Genomic DNA, 12,516 nt, shown 5'->3' on the forward strand with positions numbered 1-12,516 from the left:
TTTTACACACTTTATTTTGGTGCAGACTATTTACAGTGAAGAGCCCCAGGGCTCATGTCTGGCTCAATCGCTAGCAGAATCCGGGAGTGGTCTTTTTTTGTACCTCCCCCAACATGAAAGTTTCGTTACCCCCAACTGTTTCCGCCCCTCCCTGCACCCCAGACTACAGCGCAGGATGGGCGATGGCAAGGGCGTGCTTCCCCCCTCTCCGGCTTGCTCAGGAGCAGCGTTAAGGCTCTCACTAGCATCCTCTGGTCCTTGAACCTCTTCTCCACTGGAGGTGGGGCTTTCCTCCTCTCTGCAAGAGAAACTGCTTCGCAAGATTTTCGGAGGCTCCCTGTAACACAACTGTCCTTCTATTTCTCACCTCTAAGCCAATGGCAGTTCCCTGACAGCGTGTGTGTGTGTATCTTTCAGATCTGGAATCATGGATCCATTGTCCTCTTTGTGGGGTATATTTGTGGCTTTGTCCATGCTCTCTTTTGTGCTCTGACTCCTGCCCACTCATGAACAGTTTCATGCTCTTTTGTAAGGGAGTGTGAACAACAACAGCCCACTGAAAATAAGTGTGTGTGTGTTTTGCAAAGGAGAGATCTTCACAAAAACACATCTGGTTATGCTCTACTTATTTCTGCCCTCTATATTCTTTTCTTAATGCATCAAGATGAAAATAATCTTGAGCGATCACATCGGTGAGTCATCTGCCCTGACTATAGCAAACATGGTCATCTGCTAAGTTGTTGTTTTGAAAATCCCCATCAGTAATGGCTTACTTGTGTTTCTAAAAAGCCCAGAACATCCATCTTTTGAATGTCACGATGATTTGATGTGACGACACTATGTATGAATGATACTCCAGTCTTGATAATGTCTTACCATTTTGACATTAAAAGTTGTAGAATAAGCTAACTGGAAAACCCCATGATCACGTGATTCCTTGACCCCTGGACTGCCTGACCATGCAGACTGCTGTTCGCCTGACCCTAGGACTGGACCTGACTTTGGATGCTGAGTCAATTACACCTCAGAGACTCTTCTGTTTGTCTGGCCTCCCACTCCATCAAGTCCTGCACATTGTTGCTCAGCAACAAGACGACGACAGGGAGCCACACCCATTGCTCCATCTGCTTTTGCCTATGGCTCCACCCACTGCTATCACATGGCTCCCAGAAGGTTGCCTGGGGGAAATGTGGCCCACAGGCTGAAATATGTTCCCCACCCCTGGTCTAAACATCTCTCATCTATGCACTGGTCCAGTACAGCTTCAGTATACCAGTATCTGCTACCCACTGGGATACGAGACAGCGGCTTGTGAATGTTGTAGAGGAGGGGCAAGGAAAGGAACTCAAACACATTGGAATAATAACCACTGATGGGTTAATATGTTTTCATGGTTGCCTGAGGGGTCCCTAAGAGCACTTCTGGAACCATAGAAGCTGGTCCCTTTAATACCTGAGCAAAATGGGAATTTCAGCAGATGTAGTTTGTGTATCCTGAAACTTTGACCTACCTGGTGGCAAGTCAGTATGTCCAGGGACAGTACACATGTCCAAAGTCCAAACCGAGGCACAGTCCTGCAGAAATCCTGAAGCATCCAAACTGAGGTTCAGTCAACATGGGCAGTTGAGCAGACACAGCACCTCAGCTCTGCTGCGTTGTATACTTGCATGCTGAGGCATGTGACCCTCACCTGTTTTGGACCTACTCCAGCTAAGGAATCACACCACTCCTCCCAGAGCTAGCAAGCACCCCTGGCCAGCTAGGGAGCTGGGCTGTGGCCCCTTGCCTGCCTCAGCCTCCTAAAGTGTCCCTCCCACTGCTCCCTATGCCTCAGAGCACGACGTGTTTGGGGAGACAGGGGCCCTTCTGTCTCTGGTGATGGGTCCTGCTGCTCTGGTTCCTGTGCACTGACCCCCATTCCCTCACCATCACCCTGAAAGTACCGGTACTTTCTTCTCCATCTCCTGCTTGCCCTGGTGTGCCCTCACTGGGGTCCTCTTCCTCCTCCCCTTTGTGCTGTCAGTTCATGACATCTTGTGACAAGCTAGGCCGGCTGAGAGTCACTCTTCTGCAAGACCACAAAAGGTGCAGGAGTGCAGTCCCTTGTTGCAACTAGCCAGCCTGCTTCTTCCACAGTGTCTGATGCTAGAAATGTCCCCATTTCCCACTTTCAAAACCGTATACAGTGGTACCTCTGGTTACGTACTTAATTCGTTGCGGAGGTCCATTCTTAACCTGAAACTGTTCTTAACCTGAAGCACCACTTTAGCTAATGGAGCCTCCTGCTGCCTCCGCACCGCCGGAGCATGATTTCTGTTCTCATCCTGAAGCAAAGTTCTTAACCCAAGGTACTATTTCTGGGTTAACAGAGTCTGTAACCTGAAGGTATGTAACCTGAAGCGTATGTAACCCGAGGTACCACTGTATGGGAAAAGGTTTCCAATGCTTTCAGAAGCAGGCCATAAACTCATTTAGGATTCAGCCCTTCCTTTGCTACTTCGCAAAGAAATTCCCCATTTCTCACCGGCTGCTTTGAGAGCCGTGAAAATGTACAGTGACATGTGTGAAGCCATAAATCTGCCTTTTACACAATTTCTACCGTCTGCAGCATTTGCAGCATTCTTGGTGTGCAGGATTGTGTGCTTTTATTTATTTATTTTATTCATCATTCGTGTGTACACCAACCCGCCTGCCGCCTAGGGACAGGTATCACGCCCTCCCTTTCAACTCTTTAGGCTTTTGTTTCTGAAGCCGGAAGAAGAAGAAATCAAAATTAACATCTCTCTATGTAAGCAGATCTGGCTGCGTGAATGTTCATCAGAAGCATAATTGGAAGCAGCGGGGATTCTGCACTAGAGCAATCTGGGATTGTCGGCACCTAAGGAGAGGCCAGGTGTCAGAGCATGAAAAACAAGCATCTCCTAGTGCTTATATGAAAAATATGCTCTTAAATTAGAGTTGCAAGCACTGAAAAATACTGGCCATGAGAGGACAGGTACACTACGGAGAAGGGAGGACCTCAGCAGAAGTTCTGACTGCCCAATTTCCCTCTTCTACATAATTATTATTTTTAATTATATTTGCATCCCGCCCTTCATCTAAAGGTCTCAGGGATGTTCACAGCATAAAAACAGAACAAAATCACAAAGTACATAAGAAAAGCAAGAACAAGAACAAAATAAACCGATAAGCCTCCAGCAAACACATTTAAAAGGATGTAGACTTGTAAATCAGCCAAAGGCCAGGTTGAAGAGGAATGTTTTTGTCATTGTACACCTAGAGATGTATAATGAAGGCACCAGGCAAGCCTCCCTGGGGAGAACATTTCACAAATGGGAATCCACTGCAGAAAAGGCCCATAGTTGTGTTGCCGCCCTCTGGACCTCTTGTGGAGGCAGCACATGAAGAAGAGTCTTAGATGATGCTCACAGGGTCCAGGTTGATTCATACAGGGAGTGGTGGTTATTGAAGTATTGCAGTCATGAGCCTTTAAAGCTTTTTAAGTCAAAACCAGCACTTTGAATTGTGCCCGGAAACTAATTGGCAGCCAGTGCAGTCAGGCCAATATTGGTGTAATATGCTCAAACTGCCCTGCCCCATTGAGCAACCTGGCCACTGAATTCTGCACCAGTTGAAGTTACTGAACAGTCTTTGGAGGCAGCCCTACTTATGACATATTGCAGTAATCTAACCCAGAGGTTACTGGAAGAAGAAGAAGAAGAAGAAAAAGAAGAAGAAGAAGAAGAAGAAGAAGAAGAAGAAGAAGAAGAAGAAGAAGAAGAAGAAGAGGAGGAGGAGGAGGAGGAGGAGGAGGAGGAGGAGGAGGAGGAGGGAGAGACTTCAAAGAAGTGTGACTAGCCCAAGGTCACCCAGCAGCTGCATGTGGAGGAGTGGAGACGCGAACCCGGTTCACCAGATTACGAGTCTACCGCTCTTAACCACTACACCATACTGGCTCTCTCTATACTGAAGTATAGACAACAGAAGATGGGGATGCAGCTGGATCACCAGGCCAAGCTGATGGAAGGTGCTCTGTGTCGCTGAGGCTACCTGAGCCTTAAGCAACATCAAAGGATCTAGAAATACCCACAAGCTACGTACCTGTTCCTGCAGAGGAGTGTAATGATTGAATGTATGATGCCCCAATACTTACAAACCTGATCTTAGCAGGTCAAAAGTCCACTTATTGCAACCATATCTACAACCTCAACCTCCAAACCAGCTAACTTCGACCTGGGAAGGCTGCCAGTTTTTCAACCTGCCCTGATGCTTTATGGGCTGAGAATAGCCAACCGTGACATGTGAGCCAAACCTGGCCCCATCTGCTGCATGTGTGCATATATATGAACAAACATAAGGCTCCAACTTAATTGGCCAGGTTTCCAATTCACACACAACAGCTTGGTGCATGGACAGATGTGTACACGCAGGTCCTCTTTCTCATGGCTGCTGAATGTTCAGCTGCTGGAGGCCTGACTAGCCAGAACATCAGGGAGTACCCTCCTTCCCCTTGCCCAATGGACACGTGGTGAAGGGAGGGTCTGGAGAAGGGTAATGTTTACCTCTGTTCTATGCAATACTTCCCCTGCTCATTTCTGCACACCAAAATGCTGTTAGAAGCACAAACGTGGGCCAAGCCTTCCAGCCCCAGGCCAGTTAGTAAGCATAGCCTTATGCCAGCTCTTGACTTAGGCCAGGCATAGGCAAACTTGGCCCTCCACAAGTTTTGAGTCTACAATTCCCATCATCCCTGACCACTGGTCCTGCTAGCTAGGGATCATGGGAGTTGTAGGCCAAAAACATCTGGAGGGCCGAGTTTGCCTATGTCTGGCTTAGGCTGACCAAAGCTATACAATTAAGTAATCCAAGAAGCACAGGCTTAATTGGTTTATGAATCACAGCACTTTAAATTCTCTTCCAAGGAAGACTGAGTTGCTTCCATGATGACCTTCAGCTGGTGCAGAATTGTTCCGCAGATTCCACACTGGGCTCCTCTGTGTTCTCTCTTTAAACAATCCAGGCAAACACTTTGGTATTTGCTTTTCACATTCCAGCACTAATTGTGTGTGTGTGTGTGGTACTGTGGTTAGTTTCCATTATATGCAATGCTTTCTTTTTTATTTAAAAGTGGTGTCAAATGGAGAAGGTCAAAGGATAATCACAAATTGTATATATAGTTAGGATGTACAGACAAGGCAATAAATTCAGGGTTTCTTCTTTCCCAGAGTGCAAAGGAAGACCATACAGAAGGTAAAAGATGACGATAGATTTGGTCCCTCTCTCCTTGATAAATGCTCCCAATTCCACCCTTGTCCCGTGGTTACTCAACTATGTTGAGGTTTAATGTATCCACCCACGGATGCAACCTGCAGCAATTGTTTCAGTTCTGCCACTTAAATACTGCCTTGGAGGATGGTATGCCCCGAAGCTGCATGAATTTGCCTGACTTGCAATGCTCCTGCCAAGGGAGCAGGAGACCTGACTGACCAACTTGGCATCTAGCAGGTGGGGCTAGCCACATGCACTGAATGACAGAAAAGGGCTGGAGCTTTCTTAGCAGTGGCAGTCAGGCTTAGAGTGAGAAATCTGACACATTCTTCAGTAACATGTTCACTATTTATATCTGCTGGGTATTGCAGTTCCTCACTGCAATAAAGTATTTGTAGCTGGTGTTTCTGACTTGCTCTTGTATTCTGGTTTTATTTTTTATCCACAGTTTTGTTGATCAGGGATTGAGATTATTATTTTGTTAAAATTGAGATTGTTGTTCACCTTGGGAGCATTGTTGTGAAGTCAGGGGGTGAGATAACAAATATTGTTATAAATAGATGCTATAAAAGATGGGTTTCATAATAGTAAAATGCACAGCTGAAACCATCCCAGTAATGCGTTTGCCAATATTCCTTCTGGCATATTACTTCAAAACTTTGTACCCTCCCTCCTCCAATTCCTTTTAGTCTCTAGTCTGTTGTTTTGAAGGACAAACATTGGTTATCTGCCATTTCCTCCCCCCCCCCAGACAATCTGTCAAGTTGTCCTCTTTTTGAGTGAGAAACTTTACACAGCACATTAAATCTTGACTCCCCTAATACTTCTCTAATATCTTGGAATACATAAACACTGAGGAGGAGTGCTTGGTAGCTTTTTTGGAGAGCAGCACACAATGTACTGTTTTGTATGCTGTCATTTAAATTAGGCCATCCTCTAAGAATGGGGTTATAGCTGAATTCACATCTGGAATTTATATCCAAGGGCTTGGAATGAGCCCCACTGCTCGCTTCTTAAATCCACCGATAAGACCCCATGGCTGCGAAGTTCTTGAAATAAGTGACATGCTTTGCTGTTGCACCATAGTTTAAATGAAATGCCAAATGTCTCACAGGGATAGAAAACTTAATTTGCTTTTAAAGCATCAAGAGTCCACCAGACGAAACACATTAAAGGAAGGGGAGTCTTGGAGTCCATCAGTTCAAGATGTTTAAAACTTGTTCACACAATTACCATTTCGGCTTGTGACGCGACTGAAAATAAATTCACTGACGGACAAAGAAAATGAGCTTCGTTAGCTTAGGCCTGGCATTTTCCAAACTATTCAGATCTGAGAAACATGGTCACCATACCCCCAAAGGGCAGGCAATAGAGGTCTTGGTCCTTACCCCACTGAGGGAGAAAGAAGCTGTGGGGACAGAATCAGGGAAAGTAGCAAATAGAAAGGCAAAGTACAGTGGAAGCTCGATTCTTGAACATCTCAGTTGATGAACATTTCAGAACCCAAATGTCGAAAACCCGGAATTGCTTCCATTTTTGAACGTGTCTCAGAAGTTGAAAGGTTTCCGCTGCGTGTTTTTCAATTTTCTCAGTTGAATTTGCCAACAGTCCTTTGTGCCTCAGTTTTCTAACGGAAGCCGAACGGTCTTCCAGAACAGATTACGTTCGAGAACTGAGGTTCCACTGTACCCTCTTTGTTCTCCACATTTCTCCACGGCTTCTTCTTTAGAGCTGTGGTTGCGTGGCGACTCTGGTTCCTACACCCAGACTGGCTACCAATTGTTGACTTGGCTCCTCACTCGGTTCTAATGATGGATTCAGGTTCCACTGTCCTGCTGGCCAGAGGAGAGCTGAGGCTTATACACCCCACTTCCCATTCCCAAGCAAGAGAGTAGCTTTCAAGGAGTTTAATTAAAACAACAACAGGGAAATGGTGCCTGGGTTTTCCATGTGCCGTTTCTTTTGATTTGATCACTTCTGTTTTATTGATTGGGATTCTGATTGTTTGTTTGCTCTTACATCTGTAAGTCACTTTGAACAACTGCTTTGTGGCATGAAGAAGCAGTGCGCTATGTTAAATAGATATATAAATATCCTTCAGAGCTCTAAGCAGGGCTTTTTTTCAGCCTCAACTCACCGGAACTGAATTCTGGCACCTCTCAGGTGGAAGCCATTGCCATTCTACAAGACAAGGGAGGTGTTCATGGTGAGTTCTGGCACCTCTTTTCTTAGAAAAATAGCACAGGCTTCTAAGAAAACAGCAATCACTATAGAAAATGTCACTTGCCAGTTTAGGGTGGGCAATATTGCTAAGCTTTACCTTATGGGTCAAGTCCCATTGCCCTCTTTACTAAAATGTCTTTTAAAAAAATATTTATGATTTTCTGTTATATATATTTCAATGGTTTTACAATCATTCTAACATTTCAAAACTCGACTTCCTACTCCTCTTTCTGCGGTTCCTTTTTTTTTTTACATTTCCTGCATATTCTCAACTTATTCTTTTTTTAATCTACTTTAAATATATACTCTTATGAAACTGCAGGTTATTGCAATAATCCTGCCAATGTTCTTATCTGTTTACAGTTTGTTTGTAAATATTCCTTTACAGTGGTACCTTGGAAGTCGAATGGAAACCAAGGCACAGCTTCTGATCGGCTGCAGGAAGCTCCTGGAGCCAATCGGAAGTCGCACCAAACGTTTGGGTTCCAAAGAACGTTTGCAAACCAGAACACTCACTTCTGGGTTTGCGGAGTTTGGCAGCCAAAACGTTCGACTCGCAAGGCATTCCAGATCCAACGTACAACTTTTCTAAACTGTGCTGGCTACTGTAGGAGTGAGATCTCTCACAAATCCCCGTTTCCTTGCATCACAGTTGAGGAATTATTGTGTGCTGGATGCCATACTGAGACAATGAAAGGTTTTCTCTGCCATGGATCAAATTATTAGCGATTGATTCTGTGATTCCCCTCCATGTGGCTTGTTTCTTGGGATTTTGGCCATCATGGAGGGATTTTTAATATATATTTTTAATATGGCCAAGCTAACTGTACTATTCTGGAACAAGTGGAGTTGTAGATAGCAGCCCAAGACTGGCGTCAACTTCCTTCAGAATTCCTTAGGCTGAGAAAGCACTGCAGAACACTATTCAAAATCCCATTTCAAATTATTAATATTTTCAAAAGGCTTGAGAATTGAGAGTTTATCGAACCTGTCCCAAAGGTATTTGCCACAGTGGATATTTGCCAGCTTAACAAGCAAGCAAGCATGATGCCAAGGTATGGGCTTCACAAGACTTAGAAAGCACTTCTTAATTAAATATCATGCTTGTCTGACAAGAAATGTAGCTATTTCACCTCTCTGAGCAATAAGGCAAGGCATTGTGAAGCTTATTCCCCACTCCCCGCAAGAATGCAGCAAGCACGTTCCTTGATACTCAATTATATGCAAAACTTTTTCAAGCAATCCAAGTGGTAAATCTAATCTTGAGGTAATAAAAGCATGGATAACTAATTTCAGGGTCTGGCAGAGAGAGAAATGAATTCAGCTCTGCCATTGTGGCTGTAACTGCTTAAAAATGTGCAGATTACAAGCGGCAATTCCCCTTCTTTCCAAGCCCCCTTCTCTACTCAAATTACTGCAGGACTGAGTCATCTAAGTATTGAAACCTGAACTATGAAGAAAATCAGTTGAATTAAAGAGAACCATCAATAAGCAAGGTATGACAAGCATTCCATATTATGTAAGGCCTTTTTTCCCCCATAGTACTTGTCATAGCGAGCATCTTAAAATGGTTTGGAAATGAATTGATTGCATCAAGGAATGAAGAGTTAAACTAACAAAAATTTAAGGTAAAGGTAAAGGTACCCCTGCCTGTACGGGCCAGTCTTGCCAGACTCTAGGGTTGTGCGCTCATCTCACTCTATAGGCCGGGAGCCAGTGCTGTCCGCAGACACTTCCGGGTCACGTGGCCAGCGTGACAAGCTGCATCTGGCGAGCCAGCGCAGCACACGGAATGCCGTTTACCTTCCCGCTGGTAAGCGGTCCCTATTTATCTACTTGCACCCGGGGGTGCTTTCGAACTGCTAGGTTGGCAGGCGCTGGGACTGAGCGACGGGAGCGCACCTCACCGCGGGGATTCGAAACAAACATTTAGGTTGGCTTTTTAAAAAAAAAAGTAATATATTTATTACAGTGTATTTGTTTCATAACATTTAATACAAAAGGTAAAACAATATAAACAAGAAAAATTATACCGATGCTTAAAAACATACAAAAGTTAAAATAACCTTGAATGTTGTGATACTGTTTTGAATTTGAAAACCTTAAGACATGCATTCATCTTCATAAACGTATTATTTGCATTAATAGCAAAAAGTCTATGAATAGCGTTGGGGAGGGGATAATGCGCTAAGGATGAACTCAATGAAAAATGCAGAGACGCTGTAAATAACCAATAACAAGGGCTCAAGGATGTTGCTAATATTCAGCATGATTATACAGAGCCTTGTAAGCATGAATGGAGCACAGTGAGCATACAAATCCAACGTCTGAAGCTCAGATTTGTAGGGGCGCTGAGTAGCTTATTTTATCTCCCTGTCTCCATTTGAAAGCTGGAACTTGAGTTGGTCATTTGAAAGTGATGGAGCCATTTTCTCCATGTCAAAAAGCTGCCAGACAAAGTGGAATGCTTGGTATACCTTACTTATTGGCGGCTTTTTGGTTCTTTCAAACCATTGTCTTTCCATTTGCATCTCACTGTTGTTGAACTGCATAATAATTGTTCTCTGAAAGGTTGATGGGAATGTGCCAATAGCTTTTACCAGGTCAGGCTCAAACACTGAGCCCTTTTCCACCATGATTCTGACAAACAGGAATAATACATGGGTACTGCATGTACTGCATGGGACGCGGGTGGCGCTGTGGGTTAAACCACAGAGCCTAGGGCTTGCCGATCAGGTTGGCGGTTCGAATTCCCGCAACGGGGTGAGCTCCCGTTGCTCGGTCCCAGCTCCTGCCAACCTAGCAGTTCGAGAGCACAAAGTGCAAGTAGATAAATAGGTACCACTCCAGCAGGAAGGTATATGGCGTTTCTGTGCGCTGCTCTAGTTCGCCAAAAGCAGCTTAGTCATCCTGGCCACATGACCTGTAAACTGTACGCCGGCTCCCTTGGCCAGTAAAGTGAGATGAGCGCTGCAACCCCAGTCATCTGCGACTGGACCTAACAGTCAAGGGTCCCTTTACCTTTTTACTGTGTGCCAGCATAATGGAGCAGTTCATAACTTTTCCATGTTCGGCGTTTGCAAAGTTTGATGACAGGGGAATAATTGGGGGTGGGGGGAGTCAACTGATCTGATGTAGGTAAACATACTAAAGTCTTCAAGTCTCACTTTATCTGGAATTTATCTGGAATTTCCCTCTGCTTGTTTTTCAGCAAAAGCAGGTTTTATTCCGCCATGCTTGATGACGTCTGCTGCCAACAAGCTTTAGAAAGTTATGTGCACTTTTCAGAAAATGCTGTATTGATGCAAGTTAAGGTCATGCCTTACACCAAACAGATATATAAACAACCTTGACTTGGCTCTCTGTACATCCTATGTAAATTATGTAAATAAATTCTAAAGCCGAAGGCACTTGTTTTTGTGTGCTGCCTTGACTGTACAGAGACAAACGATCAAGAATAACCTCTGTTCTTTATATACAGGGCATTTTTCCATAGTTGACTTAGACTGCTATCTTGACAGAGAATCCAAAAGATTATGTAAGGAAAACGAAGCAGGGGAAGCAGCCTCCAACAAAGCAACCGTCTGTGAAGTGAGGACACTTTCCTCGCCAAGAAAATCTATTACTTACTGCTTTTTCTCCAGGGAGTGCTGAATGGCACACTAAGGAGTAAATTCAAGTGGATTCCACTGCCCCAAAGCTTATTTTTCCACATTAAAAACTTATTCAAAAGGAAATGGGTACCAAAAGACTAGTCACAATGACAACCTTCAATCAAGGCAATTAAAGTAAAACGTAGATCAACAGAAATGCCAAGTGTGGAATGAAGCGCACTTATTTGAGAAGGTTGTAACAAATTGAGTAAGGACTATGGTATATAAAAGCAATTTGTTGGGAAGTCCTGAGCTGATGTGTTAACTTTTCTATGTGCCACATCTTTTGATACCAAAATTCAATGGTGAGATAGTCTGTGTCTTGTAAAGTTTTGGCTACTTCTCATCAAGGTTCCACAAATCAGAATACGACAAGTTCTTTGTGTACTGTCAAATAAGGGTTAATTTTGCATCTGGAAACAACCAGTTTCAGGACTGTTGATACTTCAACAAAAGCTTTCTGCCATACCTTTTTCTACTGCTTTCATCCCAACCACAAATGGAAAAAAATGAAGATAATGACTTTGATCGCTAGCCTTTTATAGAGGATGGGGTGGGCTCAGATGCAACACCAAACCAGTTTGGCATTGTGTGTATGAACCTGCTTGAATTTTCAGAAGCATCTGCTTCTGGCAAGCCAACACGTAACCAGGAAATACAGAACATTTTATGGTTTATCCAAACGTGCCAGGATCACAAACCAGCTGGAAGTTAGTTTGCTTAGACAAATCATTATGTAAAATCCAGTGTTCGTCTGTTTTTGGATAGTGGCCCACTGTAGCTAAGTGAAGCAAACGTTTTCAATATCTTTGTAGCAGAAGGAGCACACGAGATCAAGCCATGTTTTCCAGCACCAAAGCAATTTAATGCTGTATATCAGGCATGTCCAACAAGTAAATCCTGATCTACTGGTAGATCACTGGACGTGATGTTAGAATTCCTGCTCCATGATTGCAGTCATGGGATTGTTGTCTTTCACATGACATATGTTTTGACTCCACAAAGTGGGAAGTGACGGAGACAGGATGTTTGTGTTACTGTGTTTCGTGAAATGGGATCATTGTCCTTTGCTCTTTTTCTCTTTGCTGTCTGATGCTAGACAGGGAGCCAAGTTGCAGTGCTCCGTGTGTGTTTATACGTAAATAAAGTAGATTAGCCAAAATGCTGAGGTCTGTTGTGCAACTGCACAAACTCTGCAGATCCCTAAGTGTGCCGGTGTCGGTTGGCATCAGTTGCTGTGATGTTCAGGCAGAAGAAAGCTTTTGAAGCTCCCGAATGACCAGGAGGGAGAGAACATGCCAGTTGGGCATGTGTCTCTGCCAGGGTCCTATTGAATGTAGGCTGAGCTCCTGACACGTCTGTGATAGATCAC

Source organism: Podarcis raffonei, chromosome 9 (genome assembly GCF_027172205.1).
Source record: "Podarcis raffonei isolate rPodRaf1 chromosome 9, rPodRaf1.pri, whole genome shotgun sequence".
NCBI classification, from domain to species: Eukaryota; Metazoa; Chordata; class Lepidosauria; order Squamata; family Lacertidae; genus Podarcis; species Podarcis raffonei.